Below are 18,106 nucleotides of genomic sequence, written 5' to 3' on the forward strand. Positions count from 1 at the left end.
ACTTATAATACTGGCCCTGTAATCATAAAGCTGATTAACAATATAGTCTTGCAACCTAGTCCCACAGTCAGTTCTGCCTTGGTGGAGATATTTGCCTGCATAAGATTCACTGCAGAATCAGGGCCTTTATACCAACTGTTTACATCTCTTCTAGTAAAGTTTAATAACATTTCCTGACAAGGATGCATTTTGTAATATTCTGCCCTGGAGCATAAGAACTCTTTTGAAACAATTACTTTGGCCTTTTAAATAAAGTCATGCCCTTAAAATCTTCATCATATTACAAAAGCAAAATTTAGGGCATTACCAAAATGGCAAACAACTTATCACAATTTTTTAAAATTATTTTTGTAATGGAGTTCAGTTGAACAGAATCTTGATTTAGCTGCATGGTTATTTCCTTCAGAGAAAGAGCAGCAAATCCTGATTAGCTAATCTCATGCTGAAGGGGAACTAATATCCTTGACTGATTAACTGAATTTTCTCCTATGAATTCCTTACTCTGCTTTACAAGCAAATATTTTCCAGTTACATTGAAACTATTTCAAATTACCAAGAAACACCACCAGAGGGCAATGAAATAAGGTTGATTTACAAAACTTTGCTACAACATGATCAAGTTTACTCCAGGAGAAAAAAATCGTGCATATTTAAAAATACTTTTTCCTCAAGTCTATCCAACATGCTCTGCATTCTAACTATGACCAAAGAGAACAAGAAATGGGCTTGACAGGGCATTTTAGAAGGTGAATATACTATATACAAAAGTAAAAATACAAAGGACTGAGAGGAGTATTTTAAAGATGACATTCAAGGCTCTCAAGGATATGACAAAAACAGGGCATCTGCAACAATTCCTGCTGATGACCAATTGCTGATTTTGTATCCTGAAGAGATAATCGGGGGATGAAAGTAGTAAGTACCTGAGTCTGGGAGGCATAGGAGTCCCATTGAGGAGAGTTGTGACACCTGCATCCATAGGGAGAGGTGGTTATTTGCAGTGAGATTTCTTGGGAAACATTTTCCCCTCCCAAACACTTCTAGAATATCCTGTCTCTTTCTGTCACCTTTCCTTCTGCTTCTTTTAATCTGACTCTGTAATTGCCCCATCTCCTCTTATTTTTTCTATTTGCCTCTTCTTCCAGTATCTCCCTTTTCCTGTTTTCCTTACCCCTTTTGCTTTCAGATAAGTTTCTTCCTGTTTATATATTTCTTTTATTGCTGTTATGGCTCTTTTAAATATGCACTCCCTTCAGTGTGCTTAACTTTCCAGAGGGTCTATGAAGATATTTAGAGAGATCAATTACTGCCAACTCCCCAGGCTATGCTCCCACTAGACATAAGATATTCTTCTTCAGGACCAAATTTGCCCTCAATTATAAATCAAGAGTAACTCTATTGATCTCATAGACTCATAGGTATTAAGGTCAGAAGGGACCATTATGATCATCATCTGACCTGCACAATGCAGGCCACAGAATCTCACCCACCCACTCCTGCAATAAACCTCTCACCCATGTCTGAGCTATTGAAGTCCTCAAATCATGGTTTAAAGACTTCAAGGAGCAGAGAATCCTCCAGCAAGTGACCCATACCCCATGCTGCAGAGGAAGGCGAAAAACCCCCAGGGCCTCTACCAATCTGCCCTGGAGGAAAATTCCTTCCCGACCCCAAATATGGCGATCAGCTAAACCCTGAGCATGTGAGCAAGATTCACCAGCCAGATACCCAGGAAAGAATTCTCAGTGGCGTTTCTCGGAGACACCAGTGTAACTGATGGCAAAATGTAATCTTTAATTTCTAACTTTTATTGATCTGCAACAATCAAATACAGAAGCATGTGATGCCTTTGCTGCCTCTGTAAAGATACTTATATCCAGAGATAATCTCAACCAGTGTGCACCCAAACACTATCTTGCAGAACAAATCTTGGAGCAATATGTTGATTGCAGAGATGACTGTTCAGATGTGAGCAGGGAAATTGATGCTGTGTAAGGAAAGAAAGAGATGGACTAGAATTGGGAAACTTGGGGCCTAAAAAAGTGCAGTGAATTTTTTGGGTTTTATTTTTACAAAAAATAGAAAAATATGCATTGGCCATTGCTGCTGATTTAAATCATCACTTTATTTCTCTTGTATGCAGTGACTAGTTTGATTTCCATTTTAGGCCCTAGAAAGACTGAGGGCTTGTCTACACAGTGGGGTAATGTGTTCTACTGGGGTGTGATTCTAAAGCACACTAACGTGCATTAATTGGTCTGTGTAGACCCTGCTGGTGTGCACCAAATATTCTCTAGTGTGCTTTAATGATGTACTGTTTCAAACAGCTCTATGTTAAAGGACATCAGCAAGGTCTACATGGACCAATTAATGCACAACACGTTAGTGCACTTTAGAAATCGCTCCCCAATAGAGCACATTACCTTACTGTGAAGATAAACCCTGAGATTGCATTATTAAGAAATGCCATTTAGAGAGGGCTGAAGAGATGGCACTCAGATTCTTCCTAGAAAAGAATGCTGAGTTTAGAGGAAGGTGCGAGTCACCATAATCAAGAAAGCAGGATGGGCTGCAGAACCAGTATTTACATAGATTTGATATTCATTTTACATCATGCAGCTCAACTGGGGCCAGAAATTCACTTAAGATTAATCACTCTGATAGGTTCTAGGCTTCTTGGGTTGAAACTACAGATAGGCCCAGGCTACAGTATCAAGTTTTAGATCCACACTTCAAAATCTCCAAAATTTGAGAGTGTTTGGATCCCAGGGGATCTGATTCAGCTCTTGCTTACACCAGTTTAATATAAGTGTAATTTATCATCTTCAGTAGAGTTACTCCTGGTTTATACCAGTGTAAATGAGCAGAATTAGGCCCAAGGATTTAGTTGAAGTCCATGTGAGACATGAGAGTTGTATTAAGGGAATAACGTTGGAGGGGAACAATGTGAGACATAGGAATATCTTATCCGTCAGAATGGAAGACACTCTCTATTGATGGGTATGCAGGGTTCCCAATGCCTGATTAAATCAACTACATTTTATAAACATCAGGTATAACTGCTTATTTTGTGCAAATATGTAATATCTGTATTAGTACTAATATATGTAGGAGTATTATAAAATGGCTTGTCAACCAAGGAGAAAGAGAGAGAAATAATGAATATCATTGCAGGCTTTGCACAGTTGAAGTAACAAAGACTGAGGTCATCAGTGAGAATCAGAAGAGAAATATCTCAGAATACATTAGAACTGCAGTAATGTAGGAATTAGGGCTATCAATTAATCGCAGTTAACACAAAAAATTAATCACGGTTAAAAAAATTGTGATTAATCGCACTGTTAAACAATAGAATACCAACTGAAATTTATTAAATATTTTGGGGTGTTTTTCTACATTTTCAAATATATGGATTTCACTTACAACACATAATACAAAGTGTACAGTGCTCACTTTATACTATTTTTGATTACAAATATATACTGTAAAAATGATAAAATGTAAAAATGATTTTTCAATTCACCTCATACAAGTACTGTAGTGCAATCTCTTTATCATGAAAGTTGAACTTAGTTCTACGTTTGTATGTACCAAAAAACCCTGCATTCAAAAATAAAAGAATGTAAAACTCTAGAGCCTAAGTCCAATCAGTCCTACTTCTTGTTCAGCCAATCACTCAGCGAAACAAGATTTTTTACTGTTTGCAGAAGATAATGCTGCCCGCTTCTTGTTTACAATGTCATCTGAAAGTGAGAACAGGTGTTTACATGGCACTGTTGTAGCCAGCGTTACAAAATATTTACATGTCAGATGCACTAAAAATTCATATGCCCAACCACCATTCCAGAGGACATGCGTCTACGCTGATGACAGGTTCTGCTCAGTAACAATCCAAAGCAGTGCAGACCAATGCATGTTCATTTTCATCATCTGAGTCAGATGCCACCGGCAGAAGGTTGATTTTCTTTTTTGGTGGTTTGGGTTCTGTAGTTTACGCATCAGAGTGTTGCTCTTTTAAGGGTATGTCTACACTACCCACCAGATCAGCATGCAGCGATCGATCCAGCGGGGGGGGTCGATTTATCACGTCAGTCTAGACGCGATAAATCGACCCCCGAGCGCTCTCCCATCAACTCCTGTACTCCACTGCCGCAAGAGGTGCAGGCGGAGTCAATGGGGGAGCAGCAGCAGTCGACTCACTGCGGTGAAGACACCACAGTAAGTTGATCTAAGTAAGTCGACTTCAGTTATGTTATTCACGTAGCTGAAGTTGCATAACTTAGATCGATCCGCCCCCCACTCCCCCCAAGTGTAGACCAGGGCTAAGACTTCTGAAAGCATGCGCCCTCTCAGATTTTGAAAGGCACTTCAGATTCTTAAATCTTGGGTCAAGTGCTGTAGCTATCTTTAGAAATTTCACATGAGTATCTTCTTTGCATTTTGTCAAATTTGCAGCAAAAGTGTTTTTAAAATGAACAACATGTGCTGGGTCATCATCTGAGACTGCTATAACATGAAATATATGGCAGAATGCAGGTAAAACAGAGCAGGAGACATGCAATTCTCCCCCAAGGAGTTCAGTCACAAATTTAATTTACGCAGTATTTTTTCAATGAGAGTTATCAGTATGGAAGCATGTCCTCTGGAACAATGGCCGAAGCATGAAGAGGCATATGAATCTTTAGCGCATCTGGCACATAAATATCTTGCAATGCCAGCTACAACAGTGCCATGCAAACACCTGTTCTCACTTTCAGGTAATATTGTAATTAAGAAGTGGGCAGCATTATCACCCAAAAATGTAAACAAACTTGTTTCTCTTAGCAATTGGCTGAACAAGAAGTAGGACTGAGTGGACTTGTAGACACTAAAGTTTTACACGGTTTTGTTTTTCAGTGCAGTTCTGTAACCAAAAAACCCCTACATTTGTAAGTTGCAATTTCATGATAAAGACATTACCTCATACAAGTACTGTAGTGCAAATTCAAAAATACTATTTTTTTTACAATGCAAATATTTGTAATAAAAATAAAGTGAGCACTGTACACTTTGTATTCTGAGTTGTAATTGAAATCAACATTTGAAAATGTAGAAAACATCCACAAATATTTAAATAAATGGTATTCTATTATTAACAGAGCAATTAATCATGATTAATGTTTTAATCGCTTGACAGCCCTAGTGGTAATCATAGAAATGTAGGGTTGGAAGGGACCTCAAGAGGTCATCAATTCCAGCCCCTGCGCTGAAGCATGGGCAAGTAAACCTAGACCATCCCTGAGAGGTGTTTGTCCAACCTGTTCTTAAAAACCTTCAGTGATGTGGATTCCACAACCTCCCTTGGAAGCCTCGTCCAGAACTTAACTACCACAAAGTTAGAAAGTTTTTCCCTAATACAGTAGATGCTCGTTAGTAGCAACATATCAGTGTCCTTTTACTATGTTGCTCCTAAGTGGCTGTTGCTGTTATGGGAAGTGTTATCTGACCGAAGGCAGCCTGCTTTTTCTGATTCATAAAACAGCTACAGTACATGCTAACAATCTATAATTGTAAAAATGCAATGTATGTTTATTATTGCTACAGTATTACATTAGTATGTACTGTACATTTTACACATGTGCTCTGTTCTGCATTTGTAGCCTACTATCATCAAGAAAGCAGTATTTATTGAGTTAACCTTATAAAAGTTTTATTTTTATGTTTTAAGAACAAACATCAACCATGACAACACGCAACCTTTTGCTCTTACAGTTAAATGTGAGTACAAAAAATGTTTACAAATAATACTTTGTACACACTGTAAGTCACCCTGGATAAAGGCATCTAAGCAAATAAATAATACTGTAATGACAAAGTATTATTCCACATTAAAGTGTATTATATTTATACAGTATCAATTTGTAAATTAAGGATAAATTCACTCATTTCAGGTGAAATAACTGTTAATTTGCTCTGCTTCTTCTCAATCATAATTTCAAGATGGCATACAATGTCCCAAAAAGAGACCTGTGGACCCTGTCACCAAGTCCCTCTAGCTGTGAAAAGTGCCAAAAAGTGTGTTCAAAGTCTTCAACAGCTCAGAGTTTGTCAGAGGTGGAACTTCATCAAAATCATCCTCACTCTCGATTATGTTATGTTTCATCAACACAAGTTCATTTCTCTGCCCTTGCAACAGCTGCAGCACTTAGTAATTTCTCATCAGTGAGCTCTCCGAATGGGAGCAAATCTTCATGTACAGCAGCTCCTAAGTCCTCTTTTTCCATGTTGACTGGAAGTGGAACATCGTTCAGGGGGGCGTCAAACTCTTCAATATCCTTCTCTTGCACACCTTTCACTGGCACAACAAATTTGCCTTTCCTGAAACCGTTGGAAATTGTTGCCAGCTTTACATAGAATCATAGAATATCAGGGTTGGAAGAGACCTGAGGAGGTCATCTAGCCATGCCTCAGCAACAAGATAAATGCACTGGAGCAAATTTATAGTTTTCAGGACTGTCTGATCAGCAGCACTGGAGTCCACATCAAGAGCAACAATACTGATCAAAAATTGCAAACTGGATTAATGTCCCTTGAGGTTCTTAATCACACCTTGATCCATAGATCACATCAAAGATATAGTGTTAGGGGGTAAGAATTCAAGCTGAATGTTCATGAGAACCACTCCTTGGAGTGGAGCAGTTATCCAATCAGAGGTATATCTTATGGCTCTGCAAGTGAAGCTGATGCTCCCACTTTTTTAGCCAGTTGATGAAAATCTCACCTGTCACCCAGGCAGTCGCTAGACTGACATAACTGAGGGGAAGTTTACTGAAATCCTTCAGAAAGCATCTAGGTCATTTTAACTTCCCAGTCGTGAACAGGGGGCATTTGTCACTCCCATCCATGTTGGCACAGACAAGCACAGTTACCCTGTCCTTAGAAGCTTTCCCTCCTTCTTGCTTTTCATTTTTTTCTACATGTCCTCTGTCACAGAGCCTTTTAGATAAAGTCCTGTTTCCTCAGCACTGTAGATGTCAGTGGGAAAAACCTTTCAAGAATGTGAGGAATTTTTTGCACTGCTGCTGCTAAGCTGATGGTTTGTCCCCTGACTGGTTTTGCCATGCTCTTTTTTGAAAGTGACATTGAAGCATTTCTTCCATCTGGTAAACCAACCCGTCATTTGCCTTAAAATTGTTCAATGCAAGTGAAGCAACAAGCTGAAGGGCTTTTTCCTTGATTGTAGGTCCAGCAAGCAGTGTTCCCCATGCCCTCTTCTCCTTGAGCTATATACAGAGAGCCTGGTGGACATGAGGGGCTTTTTCTTCATGCCCACTCTTTCAGCAGCTATTCAACTGTCTTTAGCCAAAAGCTTATCCTTCTGCTTCCACATACTGCACACAACCACCCTGTGCAACTTCCACTTGACTGGATCTTTGTTTTGATTAGGCCCCAGAGTTTGACAGTCTCAGATAATCTGCACTTTTTCTTTCAGGAGAGACTTCTTGGCATTTTGTCAGGGTTTTGTTTGTTTGTTAGTTTTGTTTTTTTTTTGGGGGGGGGGGGGGCGGGGGGGAGGCAAAAAGATGCAAGTAAGCATAGGGTGTGATGTTACAATGTCACAAATATTGCTCTAATGCAGCTCTATTGATGTTACCGAGTGGACAATTCAAGGTAGGGAAAGTTTTCCCAGGGAAATATTGCTCGTAAGCGGCAGTTGATCTTACAAGGTGTGGCTGCAAACAAGCATCTTCTGTACCTAAACTAAATCTCCCTTGCTGCAGATTAAATCCATTACTTCTTTTCCTACCATCAATGGACAAGGAGGACAATTGATCACTGCTCTCTTTATAACAGCCCTTACGGTATTTGAAGATTTATCAGATCTGTGATGGAATGTACCAACCCTGCACTGGGCCAAACAGGGACGGACCAATTACTGTGATCCCAGGAGGCCATGCCCCCTTTCCCCTGCTGTGCATGCTGCAGATGGAAGAGCCAGATAAAAGGAGACAGCCCAGCTCAGTCGAGGCTGGTTGTGGAGGAGGAAGGACGTGTACTGCAGGGTCCTCCAAAGGTGCTGGTGATGCTCCAGGCAGCAGAACCCCTGTACCCAGACTATGCTGTGGATGACTCACCAACAGTGGAGACTGACGGGGACACCAAGCCGCCGCCAGTCGAGGAGATGCCTGGGATGCAATTTGTGGTAGGAAGTGACCCCGCGGATGCAGCAGAAGCTGATGCCTAAACACTTAATGGGGAAGTCCCTGGCTTCATAGGGCCCTGGGTTGGAACCCGGTGGAGCGGGAAGGGCTGGGTTCCCCTACCATAACCCACGGGCCACTAGGCATGGCTGCTGTTTGCTCTCAGTCCCAGCCAGGAGGCTTAGGGGGCTATAGACTGCTCATTTGTTCTGCCCCACCCAGTGGCTACAGACTAATTGCAGTTCTGCTCTGCCCAAGGGGCCGATTCCCCAGTTGCTACTGTCTGCACCAGCCTGGAGGCTTACAGGCCATAGACTGTTTGCCCAGCCCAGCGCAGGGGCTACAGGCTGATCATTGTCCTGCCCTGCCCAGAGGGCCAGAACTCCAATTGTTGTCGTGGGTCCTCGCCCGAAGGCTCAGGGACTACAGACTGATTGTTTACGTGGCCCCACCAGGGGTCCAGAGCGCACCTTGCTGCAATCACCTGATCTAACAGGGAATCCTGAGAACTGGGTGGTGGAGCGTACCAACCCCGCACTGGGGCAACCCGGCTCAACAAACAGGGCCCCTGCCACAAGGTCACCTCTCTTATCTTTTCCTCAAGATTAAACATGCTCGGGTTTTTTAACCTTTCCTCATAGGACAGTTTTCTAAACTTTTTATCATTTTATTGTTCACCGTTCTTGCTCTCTCCAGTTTATCCACATCTTTCCTAAAGTGTGGTGCCCAGAATTGGACACAATAATCCAGCTGAGGCCTCACCAGTGCCCAGTAGAGCAGAGGAATTGCCTTCTGGGTCTTACATAAAACACTCCTGTTAATAGACCCCAGAATATTAGTCTTTTCCACAAGTGCATCACACTGATCCACTATAAACCCCAGATCCTTTTTCTGTGGTACCATTTGATTTTTCCTGCCTACATGAAGTACTTTGCACTTGTCTTTATTGAATTTCATCTTGTTGATTTCAGTCCAATTCTCTAATTTGTCTTGGTCATTTGAATGCTAATCCTGTCCTCCGAAATGCTTGCAATCCCTCCCATCGTGGTGTCATCCACAAATTACATATGCATGTTCTCTACTCCATTATCCAAGCCATTAACGAAAATATTGAGTAAGTCTCGATCCAAGAATAATACTTGCAAGGCCCTATTCAATAAGCCCTACCAATTAATAACAAATCATTGCTAACTACTCTTTGAGAATGATCTTTCAACCAGTTGTGCACCCATTTTATAGTAATTTAATCTAGACCACATTTCCCTAGTTCTCTTATGAAAGTGTCATGTGGGACTGTGTCAAAAGCCCTACTAAAATCAAGATATATTTACAGTAATTACATGCTTGCAATTCTTCATTTATAAAGGGAGGCAGTGACCATGAGTTGGTTGAGTTCAGGATCCTGACGCAGGGAAGAAAGGTAAGCAGCAGGATACGGACCCTGGACTTCAGGAAAGCAGACTTCGACTCCCTCAGGGAGCGGATGGGTAGGATCCCCTGGGGGGACTAACATGAAGGGGAAAGGAGTCCAGGAGAGCTGGCTGTATTTCAAGGAATGCCTGTTGAGGTTACAGGGACAAACCATCCCGATGAGTCGAAAGAATAGTAAATATGGCAGGCGACCAGCTTGGCTTAACGGTGAAATCCTAGCGGATCTTAAACATAAAAAAGAAGCTTACAAGAAGTGGAAGGTTGGACATATGACCAGGGAAGAGTATAAAAATATTGCTCGGGCATGTAGGAATGAAATCAGGAGGGCCAAATCACACCTGGAGCTGCAGCTAGCAAGAGATGTCAAGAGTAACAAGAAGGGTTTCTTCAGGTATGTTGCCAACAAGAAGAAAGCCAAGGAAAGTGTGGGCCCCTTACTGAATGAGGGAGGCAACCTAGTGACAGAGGATGTGGAAAAAGCTAATGTGCTCAATGCTTTTTTTGCCTCTGTCTTCACTAACAAGGACAGCTCCCAGACTGCTGCGCTGGGCATCGCAACATGGGGAGTAGATGGCCAGCCCTCTGTGGAGAAAGAGGTGGTTAGGGACTGTTTAGAAAAGCTGGACGTGCACAAGTCCATGGGGCCGGACGAGTTGCATCCGAGAGTGCTAAAGGAATTGGCGAATGTGATTGCAGAGCCATTGGCCATTATCTTTGAAAACTCGTGGCGAACGGGGGAAGTCCCAGATGACTGGAAAAAGGCTAATGTAGTGCCAATCTTTAAAAAAGGGAAGAAAGAGGATCCTGGGAACTACAGGCCTGTCAGCCTCACCTCAGTCCCTGGAAAAATCATGGAGCAGGTCCTCAAGGAATCAATCCTGAAGCACTTACACGAGAGAAAAGTGATCAGGAACAGTCAGCATGGATTCACCAAGGGTAGGTCATGCCTGACTAATCTAATCGCCTTCTATGATGAGATTACTGATTCTGTGGATGAAGGGAAAGCAGTGGATGTATTGTTTCTTGACTTTAGCAAAGCTTTTGACACGGTCTCCCACAGTATTCTTGTCAGCAAGTTAAAGAAGTATGGGCTGGATGAATGCACTATAAGGTGGGTAGAAAGTTGGCTAGATTGTTGGGCTCAACGGGTAGTGATCAATGGCTCCATGTCTAGTTGGCAGCCGGTGTCAAGTGGAGTGCCCCAGGGGTCGGTCCTGGGGCCGGTTTTGTTCAATATCTTCATAAATGATCTGGAGGATGGTGTGGATTGCACTCTCAGCAAATTTGCGGATGATACTAAACTGGGAGGAGTGGTAGATATGCTGGAGGGCAGGGATAGGATACAGAGGGACCTAGACAAATTGGAGGATTGGGCCAAAAGAAACCTGATGAGGTTCAATAAGGATAAGTGCAGGGTCCTGCACTTAGGACGGAAGAACCCAATGCACAGCTACAGACTAGGGACCGAATGGCTAGGCAGCAGTTCTGCGGAAAAGGACCTAGGGGTTACAGTAGACGAGAAGCTGGATATGAGTCAGCAGTGTGCTCTTGTTGCCAAGAAGGCCAATGGCATTTTGGGATGTATAAGTAGGGGCATAGCGAGCAGATCGAGGGACATGATCGTTCCCCTCTATTCGACATTGGTGAGGCCTCATCTGGAGTACTGTGTCCAGTTTTGGGCCCCACACTACAAGAAGGACGTGGATAAATTGGAGAGAGTCCAGCGAAGGGCAACAAAAATTATTAGGGGTCTGGAACACATGACTTCTGAGGAGAGGCTGAGGGAACTGGGATTGTTTAGTCTGCAGAAGAGAAGAATGAGGGGGGATTTGATAGCTGCTTTCAGCTACCTGAGAGGTGGTTCCAAAAAGGATGGTTCTAGACTATTCTCAGTGGTAGAAGAGGACAGGACAAGGAGTAATGGTCTCAAGTTGCAGTGGGGGAGGTTTAGGTTGGATATTAGGAAAAACTTTTTCACGAGGAGGGTGGTGAAACACTGGAATGTGTTACCTAGGGAGGTGGTAGAATCTCTTTCCTTGGAAGTTTTTAAGGTCAGGCTTGACAAAGCCCTGGCTGGGATGATTTAATTGGGGATTGGTCCTGCTTTGAGCAGGGGGTTGGACTAGATGACCTCCTGATATTCTATGAAAGTTCTGTTTAGAGAACTTCATTTGTATGGTGTGTGCGCGATATATGCTCCATTCATATATGGGACAGCTGCACTCAGGAGCATTAATCACCTGGGAAGGACACTACACTAAACTTCAAACATCTATAGAAGCCCAAAAGCGGACACACTCTGAGATGTACGGAGTTGACTCAGCACAACTGTGAGCCCAAAACCTCACCTCCTTACCCCAGCCATCACTGTAGGTTGTACCGGCAGGCCCTGTACCTCTGGTAAAGCAAGGATTGCAAGCGGATTGTGGCACTGCATCCTCACTCTGGTGGACTTTCCATCATTGGAGGTCAAAGCCTGGTTACCACTAGCAAAACTTGCTGTGACTCAAGGATGAATCTGATCTACATTCTTTGCCACCTTTCTCTTGCATCCGGTCTCAGTTCAGAGGAATAAAATGCAATGAAAGTGGACATATAGAGACACCCACTGAAGACAGAACTTGCCTAAACATTAAAACAAATAATGCCAACAGTCAAACAGAGCTGAGAGGCACCCTAAGGTAGAGAAGTTAGTGAGTGGCCTTTCACACCTTCAAAGCATTTCCTTACTTTTAGTTAGCTAGTACTAGCTGATGATGGTCTTCTTGCTGGTGGAATGGAATTGTCTCTTCAATGTTAAAATAGAAGTTCTTCAAATAAATATCCTATCCATAATAGCTATGCAAAATGCTTCATTATAATACAAGGACTGTAAGGTGGAAAATTTCTTATGCTGTTATTAAACCTTAGTGAATACTGAAGGCCCAAAATGCATCTGTTACGCTTTAGTTTCTTTCAAAATAGAAAGCTGACAATACTGTCTAACCTCTTGGGTGCCGTGTTGGTCAGTTTAAACAGAGTTTAAACAGTCCTCTCATGGTACATACATACACAAACACACACACACACACACACACACTTCAAATGTTGTTGATTTAGGGTTCACCAAATCTGACAGAGACCCAGTTTTTAAAGTCTCTTTTGGAAGAACAAGTGATAATATTAAAGATCCTGTAAGTAATAATAGTTTGTAGAAACATTCCCTTCATGGAAAGCTATGGATGAATAAAGATATACATTGTAGGCAATTCATTACCAGAAATAATCTGGATATTTAGAACAGATGACAACTTCGGTCCCTTTGCCACCCTTAATCATGCTGAGTAGTGTGTGACTATGCTTCTCTTGAATAGACAACTTGCTGAGCAAGGTTTTAAACGTAAGAAGGGTGACAGACTTGATTCCCCTTAATTACAATTATTTATAAAAATGATACATACAGGAATCAAAATTTAAACATTTTTACCAGTTTGAGCAAATTTTTTAAATACTTTTTATGCTGCTAGAACTGCTAACCTCTTACATCAGAGCAAAAAGATAGAAGAAAAAATGTAACTGTGTCCATTGTAAAAATCATAATTTTACACAGCACTTTATAAACTTATAGTTTATATTTCCTGCCCCAAGAAGCTTATGACATATGTACCTGTGATGAAAAACCTCCAGCAAATTAAGCAACAGATGTCCACAAGGGATTGAGATATTTATATTAGTCCATTGGACACACATGCGTAACTGTAAGACCAAGTATTCCCATTGCAGTCAATATGAGAACTCAGGTGCTTTAGAGTTAGGTTTTTGTTTAAGCATCTTGTGGAACCGAGGCTTAAAATCACAATAAAAATCCAGAAACACAAAAGGAAAGACCTAAACAAACACATACCTAGCACACAAAATCTCAGGTTGTTTTTCACCCAGAATCCTACTCCTCAGAAAGAAATTGAGTCCCCTTTTCCTATGAACTACCTAGTTTCTGAATTACTTGCCATCATTAAATTCCTAATTTTGTGTTTATTCTTTCAGAGGAGCCTTTCCCATCATGTTTTCTTAGTAAATGGCCCTTTAAATCTGGGAGCGTCAACCACCTACAACCCTAAGAGGGTCAGTTTTCCCTTGAGCTTGTGCAGGTGGTTGTCTCTCCCAGTTTTAAAGAGCCATTTACCAGGAGGGTCTACACAGGTCAGTTAGTGCACGAGTGAGTGAGTCATGAGTGAGGACTAAAATTTACATCTCTCTGGTGCTTAGTCCTCACTCATGAGTTGTGCACTAACTGACCTGTGTGGGCCCTGCTGGTGCACACTAAAAGTTCCCTAGTATGCATTTCCATAGTACTGTTTAAAATGGGACTACATTAACGCACACTATGAAACTTTTAGTTGTGCACAAACATGGGCCATTCGGTGCAAACACACTAGTACAGACTAAAATGTACACCCTTGTGGTGTAGACTAATGAATCATGTAGACAAGCCCTTTGACTCAGGTTGCATATCCTTCATTTGCAGAAACAATAATTATTTGGCTCCTTTAACATTGCTTTCTCCTAGCATTCCCTTTTTCTAAATCCTGCAGGAGTAGCCCCTCCTCACAGAGGACTGATCCTTAAGAGTATTTGAGTAATAATATGCTAGATTGAAAGCGTAGTCAGCCCTTGAGGAGCAATATAGTTTAATTAGGCACAGAAAATCTCACCAGAAATATTCTCTTCTTCACAAAATTCCTCCCAATGCAGATTATTCCTGTTGAGAGCATGAGTCATCTGCCGGGGCTAAAGGGTATATAATTCGAATTGGAGATTGCACACCTTGATCCTTAGGCCCTGAATCAAAGTGTCCCTCCGTGGATCCTGAGATAACCGGGCCTCCCTATGCCAGTCACCTATTTTAGGAAGAGCAAAAATTGGAGAAGAAACATCCATCTATCCTGTGCTCCCCTTCGACCCATATTATTTTCTATCAGATCCTTATCTTCCCCACTAGCTAGAATTTGGCCTCCAATGTGTGATAACAAATAAGATGCTTATTACTTTCAATTAGCTATTAGAGTACATTGAGACCCTGAAGTTCTGCCTGTCTAACTGGCCCTGCATGTGGAACTGGAAGCATTTCAGAGAATGCTAACATGGACCTCCTGAACTTTAAACTCTTTCCTAAGCCTAAATTTGGCCTCCAAAACCTCTCTCTACTTACACTATCACTGGTACCTACATGTGCCACCATCATTGACTCCTCTCCAGCACTACACATAAGTCTGTCTAGCTGCCTCAGGAGAGCCACAACCTTCACACCTGGCAGGCAATTCACCATCCAGTCCTCCTGGTCATCACAAATCCAACTATATTTTTTAATAATCAAATCCCTCATTTCTATTACCTGCCTTTTCCAAATAACAAGGGTCTGCTCCCTCAGAGGGATATCCTCAGTGCAAGAGGATACCATGACATCATCTAGAACAGTGGCTCTCAACCTTTCCAGACTACTGTACCCCTTTCAGGAATCTGATTTGTCTTGTACCTCCAAGTTTCTCCTCACTTAAAAATAACCTGCTTACAAAATCAGACATAAAAATGCAAGTGTCACAGCACACTATTACTGAAAAATTGCTTACTTTCTCATTTTTGCCATATAATTATAAAATCAATTGGCATAAATATTGTACTTACATTTCAGTATAATATATAGAGCAGTATAAATAAGTCATTGTCTGTATGAAATTTTAGTTTGTACTGATTTTGCTAGTGTTTTTTATGTAGCCTGTTGAAAAACTAGGCAAATATCTAGATGAACTAATGTACCCCAGGGAACACCTCTGCATATCCCCAGGGTTAAGCAAACCCCTGGTTGAATTTCACTGATCTAGGAGGGTCCCAGTTGTGAAATTATTTCTCTCCACTCCAGCTTAATGTTCGCATTCTCTGAGACTTTCATCCTCCTCAACAGCACAAAGGCTATCAGACTTGGGGTGGGACCTCTCTACTGTGTCCAGGAAAAATCTTATTAATGTCCCTTCTCTGTATCCCTTAGCTCCTCTAGTTCAGCCATTCTACTCTCAAGAGCACATACTCTGTCTGAGGGCCATGAGCTTCTTGCACCAAATGTACATATGCCATCTGCCCACAAGGCAGATAATTGCACACACTGCATTCAGTATATGAAAATGGATAGCCTCCACTTTGCTACTGGACTTCCTCTGCAAGAGTAAAAATAATGCAGGCAGAGTTGTTTGTTTGTTTTTTTGGGGGGTGGGGGAAAGTCAGCCTACATTAAGAGTATGTTTATTAGGTGCATCTGCCTCACTCTCGTGGTCAATTAGGAGCTGACTTTTTAAACCTTTGTCCTCCTGAGCTAGCCCGCACCACATCAAGGAATTCTTAAGGGCGTTAGGGATCAAAGTATGGCAGGCTAGAGCCTCATTAGTAAGTTCTCAGCCTAGGTGGCTGCTTGGCTCAGCACACCGCCCAAAAGAGACCAAAACAAACAAGTTGGCAACAAGCAAGTTGCCAAACTCCTTCCAAGGGTCACAGCAAAGCGGTCCACTCACTGCAGTGGCACCTTTGTGATGAGGTCTGGGAATTAGCCCTTGCTCTGTCTCGTACCCCCTTCCATCAGTTGCTCACATTATGGCCCCTCTCTATGACTCAGAGTGCTACCTCTTTGTGACTCAGCCCTCCAACAAGGTCACTATACAGGCCTCCTCTCCTAGAGTAACAGAGTCCCAACAGACAAGCTGTCCCGATGCCACCTCAGACAGTCTTCTGTTCTACTTCTACAGGTCCTATACCACTCTCCTAGTGGCTGGTAGGGGGAACCCATGTCCTCCCTCTATACTAGGTTCCAGCCCAGGAACCCTATTACTGGTAGCCACTCCCTCCTGTTATTTCCCTGGGCTTTTTCCTACCCACCTCTCTATCTATGGGTTTGCCACTAGAGCTTCCTCCACTCCTCAGTTATTTCACTCCTCTTAGCTAGTCAAATTCCCAGCTCTCACTCCTCCTCGTCCTCCTCCTCCTCTCTAGCCAACTCCCTTTGTTTCTAGGGAGTGACTACAGACCTCCTCCCTGCTGCCCTTTCCTGACTTCATACTCCAAGCCCCCACTCCTCCCTCAGCTGCCCTTCATCTGCAACTAGGCTTCATCAAGCCCTAGCTTCCCTCCAGCTGCAGCATATAAGGTTAATTAGCCCCTTCTGGACCACATTAACCCACTCAGGACTCGCATGTGTGGACACCCCATCACTGTCACATAATCTCCTCTTTTTCACTTGGAGAACTTCCTTGCAAAGCTCCTGTTCACGGCTCCCGTTTGCTGGGTATATCAGTTGTAACTCCAAGTGGTAGTGAAGGGAGGCATTATGCCTGAGTACAGCACACTATCTCCAGATGCTTTGGTCAAAGCACATTCCATGGCATGTACCGTGTATCTTCTGCTGTCCTCTTGGTGCTAGTTTGTATGGAGTAGCAGTGGGATCCTAGCCACTTTCTCAGCCTGCCTGAACACATTTCTCATAGGTCATGCAGTGTTGCCTGTACTACCCAATGTTAGCTTTTTATATAGCACATGTCCTGGTGCAGTATCTTTCCCTGATGAGGGAATCTTGTTTCTCTGACCGAGGGGAGCCTGTAGTCTGCTTCCAGGGAAGAAAACCTAGCAGGTACAAGTGATTTCCTGCTCCCTAATGCCCTTTGATCCCACACAGATGGCCACCTGACCTCTCCTGTGTAGCTCACTTGTAGACTGGACCCCTCCCACTAATCAGCATAAAACTCAATGTTGTGCCTTCTCTCAAACACCCACTGGGTTTTTAGAAGAGAAGGCAAAAGTTAGGATGACAACACTAATCTGTGTCAGTGTCCTAGAACATTGCTCAATCTATTTCTACCATAGATTTCATCAGTGGCTCCAGTTCTTGTATCCAGCCAACAAAGAAGTGGAGGCAGAGGCTGGGGAAATCAAGACCTTGTTATAAATTAAACTATTAAAATGAAAGTACAAAAAGAAATCAATTGCTGTTTTAGCGGAAAGAGATCTGTACTTCTGTCACGTGTAGCTGGGGATGAAGATAGTGAGATATTTTAAACAAAGTATCAAGTTACTTAGAAAAATTAAAGGAACAGAAGAGACCATTAGAGAGAGAGCTGTGAATTAAAAATAAATAAACCTCAGGTAAAATTCTGAGTGGAACACATCTCTCCTTTCCTGTAAGAGAGCACCTATGGAACTGCTGGATCAATTTATCCTCACACTTGACCCTCAAGCATATTTTCATTGGTCTACTGTGCACATAATAGCTTGCTTATATTTGCATGGGTAATTATCATAGCTGCACACACAGTTATTGCTAATGTACATTTTCATGGTTATAATCTGACTAATCACTGGTTTGCACAATTGTAGTAGTTGTACAGCCAGTTGTGATATCTGCATGTGCTAACAAAGACACGCTATAACAAACATTTTTGCACACAATCCCTGGGATTCATTTTTCAGAACTTGTCTAC

Source organism: Chelonia mydas, chromosome 5, assembly GCF_015237465.2.
Source record: "Chelonia mydas isolate rCheMyd1 chromosome 5, rCheMyd1.pri.v2, whole genome shotgun sequence".
Taxonomy (NCBI): Eukaryota; Metazoa; Chordata; order Testudines; family Cheloniidae; genus Chelonia; species Chelonia mydas.